This window comes from Protopterus annectens, chromosome 5.part0 (genome assembly GCF_019279795.1).
Source record: "Protopterus annectens isolate FY-2018-M chromosome 5.part0, PAN1.0, whole genome shotgun sequence".
Classification (NCBI taxonomy): Eukaryota; Metazoa; Chordata; order Ceratodontiformes; family Protopteridae; genus Protopterus; species Protopterus annectens.
Genome location: NC_056735.1, coordinates 353,002,152 through 353,027,652, shown reverse-complemented (window position 1 = coordinate 353,027,652; position 25,501 = coordinate 353,002,152). Strand labels below are relative to the sequence as shown.

At 40.0% G+C, this 25,501-nt stretch overlaps 1 long non-coding RNA gene across 1 annotated transcript in view; it reads left to right on the top strand.

The window, feature by feature from the left end:
- Window positions 1–25,501, top strand: part of LOC122802626 — a 792,526-nt gene that overhangs the window by 281,936 nt on the left and 485,089 nt on the right. The gene's annotated exons all lie outside the window — the stretch shown is intronic.

Below are 25,501 nucleotides of genomic sequence, written 5' to 3'. Positions count from 1 at the left end.
TTGGATGCATTCCCTAGTGCAGACAACCTACTTTCTTGGTTTAAATTACTCTGCAAAGACTTCCATCTCACACCTCTTCTCCATATCTATAACCTCTACTTAACTCACAACACAATCCAATACATATGGAAACTGCTCTTATCAACCCCCTTCCCAAACAACTTCAGCCAGAAAAAGTACTTCCTACTTCTGCCTATTTCCATCCTCCCTACACTTGGGAAAGTACTTGAGAAAACTAATCTACAACCAGCTGTGCACTTATGTCCAACAGTAGTAATTTCTCACTCTTAAACAGCATGGATTCCGGACTGGCCAGTGCACAATGATAGCACTATGGTCACTTATAGATAAGATCCTTCTCAACATGGATAAAGGAAACCTTTCAGGAGTTCTCTTCAGTGACCTTACCAAAACTTTTGATCTTATTGACCGCTTCCTGTTTCTTCACTCACTCCAAGAAAGCAGAGTTAGCCTCAGCACTATCACCTGGGCCCAACATTTCTTAACAAACAGTTATTTCAGAGTCAAAATAGACTCATCCCTATCTTCTCCACCACCCTTTACCACGGGAGTGCCCCCAGGGATCTGTCACTGTTTTCAATCTACATTAGCAAACTTCTGTCCCACCTCCATAACCTTCCTGCCACTCTTTATGCAGATGATACTGTTATCCTTTGATCCAGACCCTCACATTCAGCTATTCAAACCCAGTTTCACACCTCTTGCAACCAAACTGTACAAAAAATACCCCTTACAATGTCCACAACCATTTCCAATTAACTCCCTCATTCCAGATATTCCATATCAAAGTACATTGTACTGATCATTCCCTCTCCATTTTTGCACCCAAACTCTGGCAATTCCCCTCCATCTAAAAGAAGTCTCCTCTTTAGCCACTTTCAGACCACAGCTCAAAAGACACCTCCATCAAAAAATCTGACTGTAAGTACTTTTCCACTGGAGTCATCATCTAACTCCTTATTCACCTGCATCACTTCTGCTTTGACCCTCTGTCCTCACCTGCTGCTTCGTCTCATACTTATTACTAAAATTAATTCAGATTTGTTTTCCTACTCTGTTAGTAATATTTACATACTCAAAAAAGGAAGTTATGTACTTACCATAACGTTCCATGTGAGTTGTTCATCTCGCCTTCATTCTTACACATGGGTTTAGAGCCGATCCATCGGCTCCAAGTCGGCCGCTTTCACAAGCTCAAGATCTTAGAGTAGCTCGAGGCCAAGTCCCTATCCCATGATGCTCTCTGTCTCACCTCAGATCTAGTTTTCTGATCCCAGCATGTAACATATATAACACATAACAGGTACTCCAGCCAGAGTAAGAAGTCGTATAACAAGACCCACCAGACCACAAGTCTTACTCATTCTTCGAGAACCTGGAGGGCGAAGGCGGGTGGGAATGTAAGAATGAAGGCGAGATGAACAACTCACATGGAATGTTATGGTAATTACATAACTTCTTTATGTGAAGTTGTTCAATCTCATCGTTCATTCTTACACATGGGTAGCATTCCAAGCACCCTAATCCTGGGTGGCTCACGGGAGTATATTCCTGAGGACAGTGGAAGCAGAGGAAGCCCTGTCCCTGGAAGCCCTATCTACTTTGTAATGAGTGATAAAGGTATGCAGCTTAGACCAAGTGGCAGCTGCACATATAGTGTCCAAAGGCAACTGAGCCACATAAGCTGAAGAAGTAGAAACAGCCCTAGTGGAATGCGCTTTCACTCCATATTTTAATGGTTGGTTCACTGAAGAATATGTATATTTTATGCAGTCAGTTAACCATTTGGAAAGAGTAACTTTGGATACTGGTAGCCCTTTCTTAGTGTCAGTATGAGAAACTAAGAGTTGTTCTGATTTTCTGAATTCCTTTGTTCTGTCTAAATAGAATCTTAACTGCCTGTGAACATCAAGCTTATGCAACATATACTCCAAATTGTTAGAATGGTTACTGAAGAAAGTTGGGAGTTCAATAGTTTGATTCAGGTTTGTCTCGGAACACACCTTTGGAAGGAAGGAAGGATTAGTCCTCAGCGACACTCTGTCGGGATGAAACACCAAATATGGAGTTTTATATATAGGGCCTGAAGCTCAGACATGCTAAGTGCTGAGGTAATGGCTACCAAGAAAATTGTTTTCCAAGAGAGAAATTTTAAATGGCAGGATGATACAGTCTCAAAGGAAGGAAAAATAATCTGTGGCAGCACAAAATTCAGATTCCAGGGAGTAAAAGGTTGTCTAACATGCAGTCTAAGATGAATAGTACCCTTTAAGAAGGCCCTACATAGTCTGTGAGACATTAGGTTAGAACCTTCAGGTCCGAGGTGGAAATTCGAAATTGCAGCCAATTGAACTCTTATAGTGGCAGCTGCAGCACCTTCATGAAAAAGCTTAGTCAGAAATTTCAGAATACTAGCAACTGGGGCAACGTAAGGGTCAATATTATTGAGGGAGGCCCAAAAAGCAAATTGCTTCTATTTGCTGGCATATAACTTTCTAGTGGAGCTTTATGAGAAGATACAAAAATATGCTGTACCTCCGAGGAAACGTTGTGTGACCTGGCTAAGTTGGGAATTGGAGCAGCCATACTGTCAGTCTGAGGGAATGAAGAGAGGGATGAAGGGCCCCTGACGAATGTGTCAGTAGATCTGGAACTGGGTCCAGAATCCAAGGTTCCTCCAGTTGATAGAGCTGAAGGAAGGGAAACCAAATCTGCCGAGGCCAAAACGGGGCTATTACAATTACAGTCCTCCCCAGGGCTTTGGCTTTCTGTAAGAATTAAGGAATCAGGGGAGTTGGTGGAAAGGCATATAGGAGTCCCTGGGGGCCAATCGTGTACAAGCAAGTCCCTTGGGCTGTCCCCTGGTGGGGGATTTAGGGCAAAGTAGCTTCTGCATTTGGCATTCCTAGGGGATGCAAACAGGTCGCAGCAAGGTTGGCCCAATCTGCGGAAAATCATCTTCGCAACCTCGTCTTTGAGGGACCACTCGTGTGGCAACAGAATGGCCCTGCTCAGTTTGTCTGCAATCACGTTGGATTTCCCCAGGATGTGCGTTGCTATCAGAAAGCACCCGGTGGATACTGCCCACTACCAAATTCTCAAGGCCTCTTGACATAAGGGGTAAGACTTGGTTCCCTCTTGTTTGTTGATATACCAGACCACTGACATGTTGTCGGTCTGGATCGCAATCGTCCCCAGAGGTAGAGAGTCGTGGAAGTGCTGCAACACCAAAAGCACTGCTCTCAATTCCAGGACATTGATGTGTAACTGTGACTCTGTTTCTGACCAGGTGCCTTGGGCTGTTCTTCCCTGAAATAGCCCCCCCCCCACCCTATCAGAGAAGCATCAGTGGTCACTGTGGCTGACGGCAGGGGAAAAACAAATGGGTGACCTACTGTAACCTGGTGGCTGGTCAACCACCAAAGAAGATCCTTTCTGCAAGAATCTGTAATCATTATCAAGAATGACATCGGAAGTTGTTGGTAAGACCACTGGGTGAAGAGCAACCATTGAAGTATTCTCATGTGCATACACCCCAGAGGAACTGCTATGAGCATAGCTGCCATGGTACCTAGTAGTTTCAACACTTGAGAGGCTGGTACTTTTTTTTTAATCAGAATGTTTGATACCTGGTTTCGAAGAGTGACTATTCTGTCCAGTGGCAATTTTACCATGGCAGTGGTGGTGGTGTCTAAGTCTGCTCCGATAAAGGAGATATACTGCGATGGTGACAATGCAGACTTGTCAAAATTTATAGTTATTCCTAACTGAGAGCACAGATTGAGAGTGTGATCCCTGGATAGAATTAGCTGATTCCTGGAGGTGGAGGTAAGGAGCTAGTCATCCAGATATGGAAACACTCAGAATCCTAGATGCCTCAGGTGAGCTGAAACCACTGCCATGCATTTGGTTAACACTCTGGGGGCTGTTGTGAGACCAAAGGGCAGTGCTCAGAATTGGTAGTAACTGGTTCCCAGCTGGAAATGCAAGTGATCTCTGGATGGTCTGGCCATTTTGATATGATAGTATGTATCCTTGAGATCTATAGAGCACATCCAATCGCCATTCCTAGGAACAGAAGGATCAATTGAAGAGTGACCATCCAGAAGTTCTCCTTATTTACGAAGGTGTTGAGTCTGCTGAGGTCCAAGATGGGCCTCCAGTCCCCTGTTTTCTTTGGAACTAAAAAGAATCTGGAGTAAGTTCCGGATCCTATTTGGTCTGCTGGGACTGGCTGGATGACTCTCTTTGCCTGCAGCCTTTGGATTTCTATGGCTGCTTGATCCCTGAGACTGGGTGGAACGTCTAGGATTTTCCTTCGAACAGGTGGGAGTTCTGAGAACGGGATGAAGTAACCTCTGGTAACAATGCCTTGTACCCAAGAATCTTTCCAGCCAGGCATCTGGATACAAAGACAAGTGACCCCCAACTGCCTCCAGAGTAGGACAGTCGGGCCTACTTTCAGGAGCGCTGGTAGGGCTTGCCAAAGAACTGAGCCCTGTCACCCTGGTTTTGCGGACCCCCCTCTGCCACCAGGGTGGCGTCTTCTATTATTACCCCCTCCTCTGCCCCTGGAGGGGGGTTCACTACGTGTGTTCTGGAAAGCTCCTTGGGACTTCCGGAACCACATTTTTTTCACCTTTTTGCCCTTTGGGGTACGGTCTAGTAGGGGTGGAAAAACAGACTCCTATGGCAGATAGTCTTTCCATCTTGCTCACACCTAGTGAGGGTCTCCTTGACTTTGGGCCCAAAAAGGGACGAGCCATGAAATGGGGTATTAACGAAGGAAGACTTGAAGGCTTCCACAAAGGAGCATAAGTGCATCCAGGAATATCTCCGAAGAGCTATTGCTGAACCCACTGCCCGACTCAAACCATTGGCTGCATAAGAAATGAGCCACATGGACGAGTAAACTATGGAATTAAGGGTATTAAGCTAGGCTGTCACCTTCTTAGAGACACCTCCATCTGTACTACCCTGTAGAGTATCTCCAAGCTCTTTTAGGAGATCTCTTTGACGATGGGTAAAATGAGTCAAGTAGTTGAGCGATCGCATAGCAAATGTCGCAGAACTAAAGATGCATTTCCCATACCTGTCCATAGTCCTGGAATCTCTATTAGGAGGATGGACAGTAGAAGAGGTTTCAGGCATCTCTTTCTTGGTGGCTGCCGCCACCTCCATGGCATCAACCGGCACTCACTTGGTGAGGAACATTTTATCTTGGGGGGACGTAGTAATTTGTTGGGCCTCCATGGGACAGGTTCCATAATATCAGGAGACTCCCATGCCCTTCGAGCAACCAATTCCATCAGTTCATCAAAGGGCAGAGCCACCCACGAGGTGGAAGGTTGAGACTCAAAGGCCTTCAGGAGCACCGACTCATCATCAGTAGGGCTAACGGACTGCCAGTCACCCCTCTGCTTAAGGACTTCAAGGATATCAGCAAAGGAAATATCCTCCAAAGGTGGTGTCTGATGTAATAGACTCCTGCGGGGAGTCCAAATGCCTCCTCTTGCAAAGTTTCTTCCTGGGAACCTCATCAGTGGGGGTTTCCGGTGAGGTGTCAGTAGAACATGGGTCACCCAATGGGGTTACCTGAGGCTCTGGGTCTCGACGCTTTACAGGGACCTGCCATGTAGAGGCAGAAAGCGGCACTTTAGAGGAGGAGGAGGAAGGCCCTGATGACATGTGAGTCGTGGAAGACATAACCCTCCTCATAGCATCGAAGGCTCCACTGCTCCAACCTGAAGAAGCCGCCGGTTCTGAAGAAGACAGCAACCTCCCCGGTGCTGAAACAATGGGCTGCAACCCAGAGGAAGGAACCAAGCTCATCCTTGCTGAAACTCTGAGAGGAAGGGTCGGAACCGACACATCGGTTCGACTCTCCCCTCTGGAGCCGACCGGAGAGTGTCAGCTCCCAGACTCCTTGAACTGCACCGAAGTAGTCTGGGTTGACAGAGCTGATAGCACTGGAACAGGCCTTGACTTCGAAGGATCCACAATCATGAAGTCCCCCTCCCCCGGCTCTGAAGGCCCGGCTCAGCTCGGAGGAGGAGTAGTCACAGCAGGTACAATGGTCTTCGGCTCCGAAACTGGTTGGGTCGAACCCAGTAATAATTTGGCCAGTGCTGGGTTCTCGAGAAGCCTCTGCACCACTCGGTCCACATCCACACTGGAGAGGGTTCTCGAAGAATGAGTCGAAGGTATCAAAGAGGCCACCGATTGCAAAATGGGTGACCTCAAGGTTTCGGACATCAGCTCCAATACCGGGGACCGGCTCCAAAAAACTGGCTTGGTGCATGGCTCTGAAGACTGTGGAGCAGGTGACTGCACCTTAACAGCAATGCTCAGAGCCAATGACTTGGGCCACGATGAAGCTTTAGAGGACTTCAGTCCCTTCGATGACTTGGAAGCCTGGTCAGCCTTGTCCAATGACTCCTGAAATTCTGGTTTCAGCAAACCTCTGTCCACCAGTTTTCTCCTGTGCTCCAGTAACACCCTGCTGCTAAAGGAGTGGCAAATAGAGCAATCCTCCTGGAGATGGACTTTCTCCAAACAATAAACACAATTAACATGCAAGTCAGTAACCAACATTTTCTGCCCGCACTTAGGGCATTTTTTAAAGCCTGACTTTTGTTTTTCCCTCTGATCAGCCATATTAACAACAAAAAGTATGCACCAATCAGAAAGCAATCTAGAAAAACTATGTAAACCACACTAGAAGGTAACAGCTGTTAACACAGCACACACACAACAAACTCTACCGTATCTATAGAACTAGCAAATCTAGATATATAACTATATCTATCTCTAACAGCAACTACAATTTGCTAACTTTTAAGGTATCTATATCAAAAAACTACCAAGGATAGGGAAACACACTGTTTAGAAACAACTAAAGCACGGCCAAAAGGCCTAAGAGCAGCCGCTCTTAAAAGACGAAAATCTCATCAGAAGGAAGGCAAGGCTAAAGCCTGAATTAAAACTAAGGCTAACTAGCCCAAAAACACACTCTGACTAGAGACAAAAGCAAAATTTTTGATATAAAGATAATAATAAACAAGAATACTTGCCCGAGCTCTCTATCATCCTCCAATCTGTTGCAGCAGCAAACTAGATCTAAGGTGAGACAGCATCATGGGATAGGGACTTGGCCTCGAGCTACTCTAAGATCTTGAGCTTGAGAAAGCGGCCAACTCTGAGCCAATGGATCGGCTCCGATCCCATTTGTAAGAATGAACGGCGAGATTGAACAACTTCACATCAGTAGATTAGGCACTAGGAACACCCTGAAAGTCCAAGCAAGGTTATTTATTGTTCACAAACTGCCAAAAACAAATAAAACAATTAAACGCTTTAACTTTGTCACCATGTTTTTCGTTCTATGTTGAACTTCATCAGATTAAAAGAGTTTTCCATACAACAAATTCTTTTATACACTCCCAAAAAGGAAGTACATAGAATGAAAAACATGGTGACAAAGTTAAAGCGTTTAATTGTTTTATTTGTTTGTGGCAGTCTGTGAACAATAAATAACCTTGCTTGGACTTTCAGAGCATTTCTAGTGCCTAATTTACTGTTTTGAGATTGGCTGGAGCATTTCTTGCTCTCTTTGGGCACTGACTTTTGCTTATTATTAATATTTACATACTATTACAATTGTCTATAGAATTCTGTACCTGTTTTTATTACTCATGTTTGTAAATTTGTTTCATTCTATTTTTTGTGAATTTCTTTTCACAGGCTGTGCCTGCAAATGGTCAACTGTGATCAGTGTACTATCCCACAAACAAACAAACTAAATACATAAAATGAGTGTCAGTTTCTTTGAAATTCCTATCATGAAGATAAAACTAGTGTATGCTTCCATTACTGATATTGAAGTAGGGTTTGATCCACTGACATTAGTGTGGATAAATTGCATGAAGCGTCCAAGAAATTTGTTGTATGTTTTAAATTTCATTACATTTGCTTAATGGAAAATGGAGACAATAAGCTCATGTAGCTCATTCTTGTAAATGCATTTTTCTTTCCTCCATCCCTACCTTCCCCTTTATCTTTTTTATTCAAATGCCAGTTTTGTTCTAGAATATTCCTGTGGATTCAATGTCTGACATTTGTCAAAGGCAGATCCTGCCTCTTAAACTTGGTTGACTTTTTCGAGACAGTCACCAAGCCATTTGATGAGGAAACTCATTCCAGAAATATTTCCATGGCTTCACAACCCACTGTGTGAAAAAAGTAGTTTTAAATACATTCATGGTATGATTAGTCCTCACAATATGTTGCCTGCACCTCCCTCTTTTGACTTGTATTCTTCCTGGTCAGAGCAACATCTTCACATCTCCCTGACATAATCTTGTAAACCAGTTTCATGTTCTTCTTGTCTGTTATAGTCTTAAGTAAAAAGAACTCTAGCATCTCGAGCCTTTGGTCATATTCTTTCTTCTACACCCCATAAATCTTCCTGGTAGCATTTTTCCAGATTCCTTCTAGCAGCTCAGTATCATTTTATTTATTTTATTTTAGTTGTTTATTTAAATGTGTTAACTTAGGTAGGACACTGATCATAAATTATCAATTTCAGTCTCATCTTGGGTAGGAAAAGACCGAGAGAGATGTGCATTTAAGCAAAAAAAAAAAAAAGAAAAAGAGCAAGATTGTAAAGAGAATACACAGTAATTATGTACAATTATTAACAACAAAAATGATTACAGTAATAGTATAAAATATTTGCAATATGGTCAAAACAAGGTGCATATGACATGCAGTTCATAGTGTAAGAGGATCAGAAATATGGTTTACCTTTAGAAAGGCAATCCACACTCGGGCGAACCGCAATTGTTCAAAAGGCTGTTTGCAAAGTTTGCAAACGCCGAAAGAAAAAAGGTTTGAATGTGCAATGAGCGAATGCACAGTGACATTCACTCATTGCACTTTCGACATTGTGGGGCAGATTGCACTATAGTGGGAATCGGAAAATGGTCCCTTTCCCCACTGTAGTGTGATCTCGGAGTTAGAATATTAAAGTGGGTGTGTGTGGGGGGAGCAGCCCCCCACATGGGGGGTGCAGGGGGGCTTCTCCCCCTGCTTTACACTTCTTTTTTTTTTGTTCGACATTAATGTTCGAAAAACAGCGAATCTGCTTTTCGATTTGCTGTTTTTCCAACATTAAGCACTATCTGCATTTTCACTTCTGTGGTTACAAGTCGCTCATATGAGCATTCGAACCACTGTGAATCACCTTTATAAAGGTAAACCCAGAAATATATAGCTGCATTCGATTAGAAGTATAAATGGCAGGTAATATGAAATGGTGTGAGAATTGTAAATGAGATTTGAGTATAGTTTAGTGATGACAGTAGGAGAAATGAAAGAGAAATTAAGTAAAGTGATTAGAACAGTACTGGAATCTGGTGAATTTCTGCATGGTGCTGTATAAGTAGTTGGCATGATGGAGTCTCATTTGTTATTGGGATTTTTTCCTCATAAGGCCTCCAGAATTAAATGCAGTGCTCAAGGTATGGTCTGACTGAGGACCTGTAGAGTGGAGGGATTACCACTGCACTTCCATAATATATCTTCCCGAGTGCATTCTGTTTGCTGTAGCCACTGTCCTCTCACTCTGCTTCTTGTAGTCCAGTCCAGGTGTGGTCAATACCCATTGATCCTCTTCCTGTTCTGTTATCATCATGTCTACTTCTCACCTGGGCTGTTGTGGTCTAATTACAGTGCTTTGTGTTTGTTGATCCTCACCTGTCTGCCTGCTTGTTCAGACCTTCCAGATCCTTTCTAGACTCTTCCCCCATCCTACTACTGTACCTGTTTCTGTGCCATCAGCAAAGATGCTGATCCTGCTTTTTATCTCCTGGAATAAGTTTGTGATGCACACTCTGAAAAGTACTTGATCAAGGATAGACCCCTCTATACCCCACAAGTCACTTTTATAATTCCAGACACTGCCTTTCTCATCACAACCCCTGTATCCACACACACAGCTGTCCTTTTATTCAATTTTGGTCTTACCCCTAACCCCTGTAATTTTCCTGTATGGGACAGAGTCTTTACTATAAAGTGATCTGGATATTTTCTATAATCAGGTCACAGACACAAAGGAAATGAGGTGGTATAATTGGACAAATTGTAGCAGTATAAGAAATAATAGTATGGTCAGAAGGGGGGTTTTGTTTAGGTGTCGGGATTTTATTAAACATCACTGGTGGTGCAGGGATTTGAGTCATTTTGATGACACCCACATAATAAAATCCACCTAAAAATGAAGGGAAGATGAAAGACACTAACATGAGCAATTAATTCACAAGACCCCCCCCCCCAAAATAAATAAATAAATAAATAAAAACCATCTCATCACTGCAAAAGTGACAAAAAGCCAGTGGTTTCTGGTTAGGGGGGTGGCAGGTATGAACTCCCTACCTTCCACACTACCTTACTTACATATAGTAACAACATGGTCACACTATTATGGAGATGCCAGCAAATCTATGAAATGAGTTATTTCAGTATAACAAACAGTATTAATTACTGATATAAGTGAAACTTCTGTTTGGAACCATGGTCAGTCTTGTATGCTGTACATCTGTTTTTGCAGATTTCACAGATAGGGAATACAAAAATAAATAAGGTCCTTACCAGGAAAGACTGGAGTTATGCTTTAAAGAAGCCATGTATCATAAACTATTTTATATTATCCTTAACAAATCCATTACTAATTTTGCCCCCATTTTATACAGCTACAGATGGGTCTTCAAGAGGAAACCATAATTGTAAACCATAAAATAAGTAAACTGCATAACAGCAAGAAATGACTACTTATCTACTGTAAAGCATTTCCTCCATCGCTAACCAAATCAGGCTAATCTAGCAAAAACTGCCAAATCAATCTGTGAAATTAAGGTCTCCAATGAACTCTTAACATGTAATAAAAAGTGAAGCTAACAGTAAACCTCTCATAGCCATATAAGGAAAATTAAAGGTCATTCCCAGGACTATAGTGCCCATAAGGTCAGTGGAAAGTGAAGTCTTAACTCCATGATGTCAACAACATCCTTACAAATAAATTTAGTTTTCTGTAAGCCAGTTCATGCTGTATCCCTACTGTAGCACCCAGCGTATGAATGACCACATATAAGCAAGATCAAACTGTGGCATCCCTGTCTAAAGTTAAATACATCAGTTCCCTGAGCCAAGACAAGATTCCTCGCTGATTTTTCAATACTTCCAAACAAAATATCATAGACACACTGCAGATATTACTCAACAAGTCTCACCACAGGCTTCATTCCTAAAATATGACAGCAGTTCACAACTGATCCAGGAAGCTACAGCACCATCAGCCTGACTAATGTCATCTGCAGTGTTACAGAGAATACTCACACAACTAAATGAGGAGAATCCTAGACCTGTATCAGTATGGATTTTTTTAAAAGTAGATTATGCCCATTAAACCTGGTCACTTTCTTTGAACCAATCTTCATCCTACCTGACTCTTGCCAAAGCATTCACCAGTAGCCCTCACAAAGGAATCATAAATAAACTCAAGGAGCTCAGAGTTAATACTTATATAGTCTGCCTGATAGTAAAATGGATCTCTGGAAAGATAGGTGGTCAACTGTTCGCAGCAATATAAGTCACCAGCAAGGTGATAATGTGGTTAGTACTGGGCCCTCTACTCTTTTTACATTTTTTTGCAGATGCTTGGGGTGACATGACCACCCTTTAGATGACCATGTTTACTGGTGATTTTATACTGCTATGGCTGTTTTTTTTTTTTTTTGTTGTTTTGCTGTTTTTCTCCCATATATACATTGGTACTACAGGAGAAGTTAAATGTGTCTCATTCTTTGTATAAAAACAACAGTCTGATTCTCGGTATAAGCAAATAATGAATAATCCTACTTTGTTAGCAAATAATTCCTCTACTCTAATATATTCAGGGAAAACACCTCAAAGTGGATCCCGTTATAAAGTTCCTTAGTACACACAAAGACAGAAATCTTTCCTTTGGTCAACAAGTCACCTCAATAGTAGTCAAGGTCTTTGATGTAGCTGACATTATTCTCAGATGTATGTCTTGTTGGGCTTGGAAAGTCATTGTTTTGATTTATACCTCAGTGGTTCTACCATCCTTGAGTATAATGCCCCAGTTTGTGTGCTCCTAACAAAACACATTGTTCAGCTTGAAAGTGTACAGAGCTATGTCCTAACAAATTGATAAGCTTGGACACCTAAATTATCCTTTTTCTTTAATCTCATATTGCCTACGGAGAGAGGACCATTCCTTTACATTGTAGGATATGAAACCTTTATTATTTTAAACACTGCATTTAGAATTTATTATGTTATGGGAAGGTCAAAATGCATGCAAAACAGTTAACCTAAAATCTCAACACTAGCAAGTAGGACTGATTCTCTACCCAATTTTTTATTCATATTTGCAATAAATTTCCTTTCCCAGTGGTATGAAGCTACAGTTACTAATAGTACTAACTACAGTGGAGAGTGAGCAGCTAACACTGTAAGCTATACTAGAGACATGAAGCTACAGTTACTAAAAACTAACTACTATAGGCGAGTGAGCAGCTAACACCAAGAGCCATACAAGAGGCATGAAGCTACAATTACTAATAATACTTAATGCTATGGGAGTGTGGTCAACTAACACTGAGAGCCATACAAGAGACATGAAGCTACAATTACTAATAATACTTACTGCTATGGGAGTGTGGTCAACTAACGCTGAGAGCCATACAAGAGACATGAAGCTACAATTACTAATAATACTTACTACTATGAGAGTGCGGGCAGCTAACACTGTGAGCCATACAAGAGGTATGAAGCTACAGTTATTAATAATACTAAGTACTATAGCAGAGTGAGCATCTAAAACTGAGAGCCATACAAGAGGCATGAAGCTACAGTTACTAATAGCACTAACTATTATGGGAGAGAGCAGCTAACACTGTAAGCTAAACTAGAGGCATGAAGCTGCAGTTACTGATAATACTAACTACTATGCTAGCGTGAGGAGCTAACACTCAGAGCCATACATGAGGCATGAAGCTGCAGTTACTGATAATACTAACTACTATGCTAGCGTGAGGAGCTAACACTCAGACGTAAATCACTGCTGACAAGTTTACTGAAGATCAAGACACACGAACACAGTTGAGTAAAAGCAAAACACCTTTATCAGGGATAACTCCCTTTTTCAATGATTAACACAAGGTGCAATTAGACTCAGCTTTAAATACACCCAGCACACATCACATTTATAATAATTAAAATTTACTATTATGCTGCAACCTTACCAAAACAGCTGCGTTTAAACCAGGTTCAGTATCTACTGACAATCGTACTATCCACTCATATTCCTACGATTGTCAGCAGACACTGAACCTGGTTCAGTTTTGGTAAGGTTGCAGCATAAAGTTCTTGATAATTTGGTTTTTGTAATGAGATTCTCAAATATTTAATGTTGTTGTATAAATTTTATACGGTGATATATGTGGATACATGCAGTTATAGTTGTTCATGTATATTTTATATACATTTTTATATATTTTTAAATATTAAAAGCAATGTTTGGATGTTGAGTGAGTGGATATTGAGTGTTAAGATATTGTAAATTTTAATTATTATAAATATATGTATGGTAGAAGTTTGTACTTATTATTTTATTTAGTGAAAATGTTAGTAAAAATGTGTTAAATGTTTATGTAATTGGTCATATGACTTTGGCTGCAGGTCATGTGATGTGTGCTGGGTGTATTTAAAGCTGAGTCTAATTGCACCTTGTGTTAATCATTAAAAAAGGGAGTTATCCCAAAAGCTTTGTGTTTGATAAAGGTGTTTTGCTTTTACTCAGCTGTGTTCGTGTGTCTTGAGCTAACACTCAGAGCCATACATGAGGCATGAAACTACAGTTACTAATACTACTAACTACAATGGAAAGTGAGCAGCTAACACTGTATGATAAACTAGAGGCATAAAGCTGCAGTTACTGATAATACTTTGGGAGAGAGAACAGCTAACACCATGATCCATACAACAGGAATGAAGCTACAATTACAGATGATACTAGGGAGAGTGAGCAGCTGACACTAAGAGCCTTATAAGAGGTATGTAGCTACAATTACTAATAATACTAACTACTATGCTAGCGTGAGCAGCTAACTCTCACAGCCATACATGAGAATAAAGCTACAGTTACTAATAATACTAACTACTATGGTAATGTGAGCAGCTAACACTGTGAGTCATACAATAGACATGAAGGTACATTTACTAATAATACTAACTACTACTGGAGAGTGAGCAGGTAACACTGTGAGACATACAACAGGCTTGTAGCTACAGTTAGTAATAATACTAACTACCATGGGAGTGTGAGCAGCTAACACCATGAGCCATACAACAGGCTTGTAGCTACAGTTAGTAATAATACTAACTACCATGGGAGTGTGAGCAGCTAACACTGCGAACCATACAAGAGGCATGACGCTACAGTTACTAATAACACTAACTACTATGGGAGTGTGAGCAGCTAACACCATGAGCCATACAAAACGCATGAAGTTGCAGCTACTAATAATACTGGATTTATAAGTACTACAAAAGCAAGACTAAGGAAAATGCCTTTTTCCCTGCTGTGGTGCATCTTAGGCAAATCTCTGGAACCCTGTCTTAATCTTTTGCAGGGCCCCATTTGGGAGCAGGGCCCTGTTGAGCCAAATTGGCCCAATATGTCTAGGGATGGCCCTGCCTACACCCTGCCAATTATGGTGACTTCACACTTTCTTTCACAGAATCTCCCATTCTCCACACATTCTACTTTGCTAACTGAAGCATTCCTGTTTTCCTTCCTTCCCCTACTTTTTTCTAGCCCATCACTCCTCTGTTGAGCTGGGTCACTGACATTCAGTTGCAATACCCACTAATGGCCCTTAAGCAACAGCTTGTGTGAAGTTGTGTTATAGTCTTCAATACTCAAGGAACCCTGAGTCTTTTGCCCTGCCCCCTTCAGCTCTCTCTACTTCCCTTGTCTCTTTAACAATGTCCTCATTAACTTCCAATCTATCCCTTGATTGATTGACTGATCGATTGATTGATTCACTTATAATGGTTCATTTACCAGAATAGGATGACTGGGCCTAAGAAGACTGTTTTTCAGTGTTGCCTTAGGGGACAAAACTTCACATACAGATGAGTTAAATAGACACACAATTGTTTATATCTAGATTATGGACATTGCATAACAAGTAATACACAATTGGCAAGTATACAAGTAACATTTTACAAGTAAAGACATATATAAACTTGAGTCGCACAACAGGTGAATGTTATTGCCTCAAAGTAAGACATTCTGTGGTTTGATTCTTGGCTGGTGTCCTTTGCGGCATCTGCATGTCCTCTCTGTGTTCATATTGATTTTCTCCACGTGCTCCGGTTTCCTCCCATATTTCAAAGACATGCAATAGGTGGACTGGACACTCTGAATTGGCCATAGGTGTGAGTGTATATGTGGTATGGAAGAACAACTGCAGCAGGGCTAAGCACCCAGCAGTGTGAACATTAGCTGCTGTATATGATTGTCACTGTCAAAGTAACACCCCTAGCTCGATGTGCAAAAATGGGAAAAAGGTGTAATGGATGGATAGACATGTATAATGTGAAACCATATATATAAATATACATAAATGAAGAAGTGAGTTTATTATATTAAGGTAAAGGATAGAGAATTATTAAGATGTGTGTACTCCCACACATATTTTCTCTTTCCCAGCTTTCAACTGTCCTCCATCAGTGCGACTGATATCTCATTTTAACCTTTCCTCTTTTCACATCTTCTTCCTCTGATATCTAGAAGTGTATTTAGCATCTCCATGTACTACTACTTTCTTCTGACGTGCCTCCATAAATATTGTACTTCCTGTTTCTTGTCAGCCCTTCCTCCTTTAGCAATCACATGTTACTTATAACCAATCTAACACTAAAACTACCCTATCAGTTCCTAGCCTTAGATCCCACCTTTTCTCCTCAACACTTTACCACAAATAAACTACCCTACCCTTCCTTTATACCTTCCTACCAAAACTCACTATTAGGTCTGCACCACTGTCATCCATCCCATTACCAAACTCTAAGTAACATTAGCCCTGGCTAGCTTTTCCAACCTTTAACCTGTAATTTTTGGTTACTATTGATTTCTCGGATCCCCCTTTACAACAAGCCCCTAAACTTTCCTTATACCTACACCATTGAGATAATTTGTTGTCAGTTATTGCAGAAGATTAAGATTATAATCTGTTAATGAGCTGCTTCCTGTTGACCAGGGTTTGATTCCCTCAACCTCTATTTTTTTTATATTTTATATACTTCATTTTTCATTTCCTTTCACAATTGCACACTGTGTAATCCTCAGGCATGGTGCACTTTTTATTTTGCACCAGTGGTTTGCTGCCTCTCATAGCTGTTTTAATTACTTTCAACCCCTCCCCACATCCCCTCCTTTGACAGGTAGTAGCTGTTCACTTCCTTTATTCTTCCCTTTGGTATTTTCTGCCTCTCTCATTTTCTTCTGCTTTATACTTCTTACAATGTCTAAAAATCTCTTGTCCACCTCCTTTTTCTGGTACTTGCCCCTTGTTTTCTAGTTTCTGGCTATTATACACTTTACCTCTGGTACCTTAGTATTATTGACCACATTTGTATTTCCTGCCAACCCCACATTCTTCATTCCCTATACCCCACATTAAAAATTCAAAGGAGTGTTTTCCTCTTTACCATATATCCTTTTTTCAAATTTCCAGGGCCTCTAGTCTGATCTTTTTTGCCCTGGTACATTCCTGGAATATGTTTCTTGCCTGCTTTCAGCATCTTGTGTCTGTTTTCTTTCTTCCTTTTATAATCTTTTTGGTATGAGATACAAACTGATCAACACTCAATATCCGATCTCCCATCTCATGCATTTTCTCCATCTCTGATGTTATTTTGAAGACTTTTTGCCATTCAGCTTCCCCAGTCTGCCACCCTTCTTGTTTCTGTCATCCTTTCTTTATCTCTTTCTTTGTGGCTACTCCACTTTCCCTCTGAGGTTTTTATAAATCATTCTGCTTTTAACTTTCCCATTTCTTACAAGGGACATTCCTTTCCCCTTTCTCCTTTTTTTCTTTACTTTTCCTGAGTTTGTTCTTCCTCCCCTCTCCTCCAGCTATTTTTCTCATGGTTGTTTTAATCCAAATTCCTCTATTAGTTTCTGTGGGATCTTGAATACTGTCTGCCCTCTTGCCCCTACCTTCATAATCTCTCACTCTTCTCTTGTCCCCCTTTTTGTCCATTTTTCTAATTGATTCTTCCCTATGAAAGTGCCTCTTCTTCCTTCCTCCCACATGTGTCTCTTTCTTGTCATGTCATGTTGCCCCATCTCTTTAGGGCCTCCTCATTTATTCTTTTATATTTGCCCTACCATTTTATTAGTTCTCTCACCCCCTCTTATCCCCTATCCACCTAAGTAGGTTATATACTAAGGCTTCCAAAAGTTGCTGTCTTAGCTTGATTTTTGAATCCTTCTCCCTTTGCCTTTCCTATCCATCCTTCTAAGTCCTTTTGTAATCTTAGTAGTTTGTTGTGCATTGTGTACACTGGCTGTTTTCTTAGTACAAGTGCTATAACTGGGAGAATTATTCAAATTGCATTATACATTTAATGTAACATGTATCTTTTATTTATATTTGTATTGTGGAGCTTTTCTCCCTGGGCCTCCACTGAAAATGGGCTTTGCCCAGTTCGACTATCCTGGTCAACAAATGTCAGATAAATAAATAAATAATTGATTGATTCTATCTAGTTGTATGTATATTTTATGACCTCCCCTCTCCATTATCTCCTATGTTTTTTATTTCCACTTCTCAAAATTCTTTTGTATCATGTCACTTAATTGTGTCCTACATATTCACCCAGATACTTGAGGTATTTCCACTCCCGAATGTGTCCCAGTCCCCCCTTTCCTTTTCCCTCTCTTATCCTGAACACCACTGTCTTTTCACAGTTCCTTCTAAGCCCAGAGTCCCTTTCAGAGCTTGCAAAAACTGTTACTATTTCCTCTACGACCATCTCAACATTCCCTGACATAAGCATGCAGTCATCCACATAAATTAGGGATCATAACTGTACTTATCTTCTACCCACCAATTTTGCTACCTTTTCCTCTCTTCAGTTATCAGATCTTTTATGACTAGTGTAAAGAACCCTTGGGGTGGTGAGAGAGAGAGAGAGAGAGCACCCCTGTCTTGTTCTTCTCCCTACTTTTAGCTCCACGGAAACTACTCAATTTGTCATTACCTGTATTTGTAGCTCATTGTAAATTGACTTTATCAATTCTATAAATGTTTCCCCCTTTGTCTTTTTTTTTGCATCTCCCAGGGGAATTCCCATCTGACTATGTAATGGGCCTTTTGTAGGTCAAACAAGACAGTCATGCCTGTTTCCTCCTTTTTGCTCTTCTCTGCCCAGAAACTCCATTTTGGCCCACCAGTTTACTTCTGCCCTTCTTCCTTTCAGAAAGCCATTCTGCCCCTCCTGTATTATTCTCAGTAAAATCCCATCCAGTCTTCTAGTTACCACTTTTGCATCACTTTGAGGTATGTGTTTATTAAGAGGAGTGGTCTGTAATTCCTTACTTCCATCCTGTCCCCTCACCCTTTCAGGATCACTACCACTTATGTCTCTTTTCATTGTGATTGTTATTTCTCCTGTTTCTAATATCCTTTTACACTTCTTCTTCATAACTGTCCATATTGACTTTCTGCCCTGTTTGTGAGACTTTAATGCTGATCCATCTGAGCATCCTGTCTTTCTAATTTCATTGCCATCACTGCCTCTTTGCTCTCCTCCATCATGAGGTAGCATTCTGTTTCTACCTCTGTATTCCTTCTTCTGGGTAACCTTCTCCTCTGTCTGTGACCTCCCAATGGACCTCCTTTTACTTCTCCTGTTCTGGATATATTTGTTGGTAGTATTCCCTCAGGGTTTCTCTAACCGTATATATGATGTCTCTTTATTTTTCCTTAATGCTTGGTACTTCTCTCTTACCTTTTCCTTGTTAAACTTCCTTGCTAGATGTTTTTCCTGCTCTTCCCCAGTTCTCCACCAGTAGGCCTTCCAGTACCATTGCTTTTCTTCTACTACAGTTGTAATTTTGACTTCTAGTTCAGTTTTTATAACTACGTCCACTATCCTTAATGCTTTTCTGCCTGTATAATTTTCCTGTATATCCCTTTGTATCCTGCTCAGTTCTCCTTCCAGTTTTATCTTCTCCTCATTTTGCATACTTTTCTATCCAAACCCTCCACTGATTGCCCCCTAACTGCTTTGATTCTATCCCACCAGTGTTTCCCCAGTTTTCTCTTGTCTATAGTGTTCTCCACAACTATCTCCTCTATCAGTGTTTGTAATGGCTCCTTTTTTTCCCTGATCTTCCCACTTGTAGCTTTCTAGCTTTCTCTACATGGTCCAACATGTATGTCTGTTGTATTTCTATCTTCTCTGCTATTTTTAGAATGTCATCTTAACGTAGTATCCTGCCTACCAGCATGAAACAAGTAGTCTCTGGTAAATGTGTACTCTCTCCTTTCAGGGTGTGTTTCTCTCCATGTATCTTTCTACTCTCCTTCTTTCATGTTCCTTTCTAAGTCTCTTTTTATCTTTATAAAATACTACACTTTGTTTTGCCAAAGAGCCTGTCCTTCTTGGGATCTAGTGGACGCAGAAATACCCTTTGATGATTCCCCTTCTATTCCTTTTTATTTGATTTCATTCTTCAAAGAACCTGCCATAAGATTCCACTACATTCTTGTTTGGGGTATATGGGTTCCCTGTTTCTTCTTTGCCAAATGATCCATCTCCCCTCCACACTTTACTGCACTCTTTCAGTCACTACATGTAATCCCTTTCTGAAAAGGGTGGCCCCCTTCCTCCCCTTTATTATCCATTAAACCTCTGGGGTACTGTGGGCTCACAATATTCCCTCCCTTGTTTTACTTTTAGTTTCATCGCCTTGCATCCTCCTCATTTTGCTGTGTATTTTTGTTGTACTTTTGAACAGATGTGTAGCCCCTTCAACCACCACCATGTTCCATGTTATCCCTTTCAGTCAGTGTTCATTCCTGTCTGTTCCTTTTGTTTTTTTTACCTCACTCCTTCCCCCTTATTCCTGCCTTTGAATGGCTTTCCCTACTGAGCTGAACCTTCTGTCATTTGGCCTTCAACTATGCTCATCCACCCACCCATTAGAGTTGGGTTTGTCATCTGCCAGCGTGTGATTTGAGTGCCTCTAGACATCGTCATTTACCTTGTCATTTTTTTCCCTATGTGTTGGCCCTGTCCTTCCTGCTTTCGCTTCTTTCTGATTGTCTCCAATCTGTTGTTTGCTCTTATTAATCTCTCCAGTTTCCCATGGTTACTACTTGTTTCTTTTGCATTTGATCTTACTTTTGTGGCAGTTTCATGCACACCTTCAAAACCAGTCTGAAAGACTTCCTAGCTAAAAGCTGGCTCTCTTCTTGCTCAATGACAGGATAAACTATATCCCTAAATGTGAACAAGTACCATTCATACCTTACGTCTGCTTACTCTCTCTTCTTCACTCAATTCCTTACTTCTATCAGTTTCTCTCCCCTGGTTCTTTCTCAAAATATACCATTAGCCTGCTTTTCTTTCCCTTCATATTAAAATTTCTGTTTGTATTATACTAACTTGCCTATAATTTCTCTATAAACTGACTACAATTTGAGTAAAGGTTGACTCATCTTCATATAACTTGTATCTATTCTTAACCAATGTTTTTATATTATGTCTAATTTGGTATAGTTATTTAAACTGTAGATTTTTTTGCATTATTTTTGAAGATAGTAAAATTATTGTTCTTATTGTAATACTTCGGAGCTTTTCTCCCCAGGCATCCGATAAATATGGTCTCCTAGTTCCGATGAATTTTACCGGTAGTCAAATGTCAATAAAATAAATAAATAAAATACATTTCTTGTCACTCTGCACTAATGCATTAGCGTCAATCTTAACACTGGTGCTTCCATAATTACTTCTTTTTCTGCCTCCAACATTTTTCATTATAGTACTGCAACATCATTGCCCACTGCTTCAAAAAGAAAGCTTAATTTTATATGACAATACAAACATTATAACAACCCGTGGATTATAAGAAAGAGCGTGTAATAGCAATTAGCCTTTTTGTGCCTCCTCCCTTTATCCAGCACCTTTATGTTACAACCTTTCAGAAAGTTTCACCCTGTAAAACAGTTTGCTTTTATATATATATATATATATATATATATATACACACACATACATTATGTATCTCTCTCTCTCTCTCTCCATATATATATATATATATATATATATATATATATATATATATATATATATATATATATATATATATATAGTATATACAAGCATATCATTACTGCTGTAGCACAGTGCATTAAAAATATTTCTTACCCTTGAATAGTGCCATATTTTAATAGATCCTGTTAGTATTTTTCGGTCACATTTATCCCCTTTTGTCCTGTCACTTCCATGACTTCAGTTTCTCAATTCTTTTGACATGCAGTCATGGCTCAGTGCCTGCATATGATAAAATTTACTGAGTGCATCCACTTATTTTTTTCACATTGCTTCTCATTTCTTCTCTCATCTCTCCCTGTGTGACCAGGGTGTCCAGTTCTTAATGGCTTCCCTCCTCTTGGCCTCCTCTTCTGTTCTAATTTTCCTGTTTCTGCTCTATTTCACTTTTCTTCCCTTATCCTTTGAGTAGTCCAACTTGCTCAGGCACTGAACATACGTACCCTTCAAGACTTCAGTTGCAGTGTCTCCTGTTTGATAATATGTCCTTCTTCTTCTTCTACTTGTATCTTTGTCCATGTTTCTGCTGTGATCACTATCAGACTTTCTTCTTCTGCTGGATTTCTGTTTTGCCCAGCATCTTGTCCTTATTACTTTATCATTCTTGTACACGTCCCTTATATTTCCCTTACTTTCTGCATTCTTTCTTTCATTTCTATAGTCTTCTATGCCCAGGGTCTTGTCTGCCCCATATCACTCTTTGTGTTTATATTTACTTGTTCTTTAGTTCTTTTTTTGCATCTAAGTCCGATGTTTTTCATGAGCTTGTAATTTTACCTCTTCAATAGCCCTTCACAAGTTTGTCTGCCAGTCCATTTCTGTATTTGAATTGATTTCTTTGTGCCTGTTGCATCATTTTCCACTGTGCACAGTCTAATAGTCCACTAGTTTTACAAACACATTGTTAAAGGGTTTCAATTTAAGTACTCTGGCTTGCCTCATTTCTTCTTTAACTTTATAACTGTTCAGACATGCTAATATGTGTGCCAGCTGTCCTCCTCTTGCATCTCCCATTCTGCCAACCTTGTGGATTCTTTCTATTGTCAGTTATTGCAATCTTAGTAACTGAAATTTTGTTTGCACTAGTTCCAGAAGTATTGTTTCCAGTTCTGTATCCAGGAGCTGCTGTGATACTCCTATTATCATGTTGTTTCTTCTATATCTGCTTTCTATGTCATTCAGTGTTCCTGTGTGCAACTGTAGCTTTTTCTTCGTTCTGTTTCTGTCAACATTGTACTGTGTTCTTGCACCTCTGATCTCAGTGCTACTCTTTCCTCTTTCAAGTTCTGGATTATTTGTTTCAGTTTACTCACTTCTGTTTTTAGATTGCCTGTTGTTTCCCTCACTAAGCTTACATCATCAGTGACTACCATCAGCTTTTGGAACAGTTTAGAAAGTTTCTTTCTGTTCTGCTGCTTTAAATACTGTCATCTGTCGCCTTCTTTCCTTCTCCTCCATCCTATGATTTTTTTCATGTGGAACCTTTTGTCCAGAGCTCTGAGCCTAAGCAGCCAATCTTGCTTGGGCTTTTTGGTGCCGGTCTCCCTCAGCCTGTACTTGCCTATTATGTTACTGAGCAAGTCACTTAACCAGGCGGTCTCTGGGCCAATTGGAAAAGCGGTTTAAGCTCTTCAGTAGTATCTAGGGCAGCATGCCTAGTAACTACCTATGAAACATAAGAGGGGATGCTGGAACCATACACCTGTGTGCATACTACAACATCTAATGAAGCCAGCCCGCTTATAACAGTAGAAGGCCTTCTTCTCCATTCATGCCATTTGGGCTGGCCTTAACAGAGTCATGCATTAAAAAGAATGCATATACAGTAAACTCTCAGTTAACCAGCACCCATGGGGATTGGTAGATGCCTGATAACTATAGTTTCTGGCTGCTTGAGAGTTACTATTAAAAATAGGCCTGACTAATACTGTACCCTATACTATTTTTTTTTTTTTTTTTTTACTTGTTCTTAGGTTGCAAGAGAGGGAATTTATTCCTATCGTCCTTTTTAAAACTCTAAAACTCTAGAAACGTAAGGTATATTTCTGGGGGGGGGGTTGCTTGAGTTCTGGTTAACTGAGAGTTTACTGTAACATGGTAGACTTCCATTAGTCCTTTTACCAAAAACGTCTCTAGCCTCACAGTACTACAGTAATCCTTTACTGTATTCTGCAAGTATAGACTTAGTCATTTCTTCAAGGCACTGCTGCATATTTTACAATTGCTCGTTCATAGTTGCTTGACGTAACACTTGTGTTGTGTAACTGTCTTCAAAGAACATAATTCTAATACTTGGATTGAGATCATAGCCTTTTGGAGGAAGACAGAGATTTTTGTTTGGTTGTCACTGATTGTTTTTTTTCTGAGGTTCAGTAACCTTGCTGTGAAAACAATAAAATTAGGAGGTGTGTGTGTGTTTGTGTGTGTGTTGTTGTTTGCGCTGAGATGCCAGACTTCTGAAGATAGTGCAATCAGAGAGACAATGAAAAATATTTTCATCTGATTGTTATTGTGTCACTGAGCTCTCTTTCTTTGAGGTGTAGCAACCTAGAAGTGAGAAAAAAGTAATGGGGTCAAAGGTTCTTGCCCCTACAGAAAAAGGCTTAAATGTTTTTCTTGTGAGTCATTTCCTAGTAACTTTTGTAGTTGGAAACCTGTGTTTTTACTCTGCTCTACATATATATATATATATATATATATATATATATATATATATATATATATATATATATATATATGAGTACATGTTGCATTACTGGAATGGAAAGGCATCATAAATGAAGTCACTGATTCTGGTGTTTTGAAATTCAACACATCGAAACACTGAAAACAATGAAACTAAGACGGAGTGCAAAAGGAAATACACAGTTTTGTTTTGCAATCAGAATGCCAAAATCTCAGCACAAATTCAGATCAAATTTGTGACACTGTTATGAAAAGGGTTTTTGAAAGGAAAGGTGCAGGCTTAGGGCTAGCAGGTTTCACTCCCCTATTCTACCTTACTGATACCTGATAATCTTGACCCCGTACCTTACTTTTCAAAAACCTTTTCCAAAATACTATCACTAATATAGACAGCTTGGACACACACACACACACACACACACACACTGTTCATACCTCTCAACTGTACAGAGTTTTGGAGAACGTCCAGATTTTAGCCTCGAATTTTTGTTGTGCTTCTCATAAAATTGTGGTTTTCTGGCAAATCATTTGAAAATCTTTGAAGAATTAAGTTAGAAAATATTGACAGATATTTGAGTTTCAGAATTCATATCCTTCATAAAATCCATATCAATGCAAAACCTGTTATTCTATCAACTTTCTAAGTTTGTAAAGCAATATTTAAAAACTGTCCCTATTTTTGGGCCTTTGTTCCCCTATTATTTATAGCCTTGTCCAGATTTCTTTCTCTGAGAGGTTGAGAGGTATGACTATACTACAGCTATGCCCTCATTTAACTCTACCCTAACCCACCTACACTTGCACAACTCTTTCCCTGAATGACAAAGACTTCAGAATACCTAATGGTTTTGACATTACTTTCCCAAAGCCACACTTACCTTATGCATAAACATTCAATGTTCCATTCATTCAAAATGTTAAAAAATTTGATGCATGGAAAAGTCAATGGCATTTCATATCATTCAATAGATTGATCAGCAGCTGATTTGATGGACTGAGTGACGTCTATATATTTACATGTATATATTTAATGTATGTATGTGTGAATGATAGCTGCAAGTAAAAAGGGACATGGGGGTGCAGGGGGGCTTGCCCCCAGGAAAAAAAGATGTTTTTCTGTTTTTTTTTTTTGTTTAGTCCTTCATGCACAGAGGTTACTGCTTGGTACATGCATAGTAATGTATTGACATTGCTTTGTTGACCTTTTATTGCTGATGTTAGGGATGTTAATGTTTTGCTTTGTTGTTATTTTTTAGTATATATATACACACACACACACACACACACACACACACACACACACACACACACACGTGTGTGTGTGTGTGTGTGTAATATTCTCTATATATATATATAT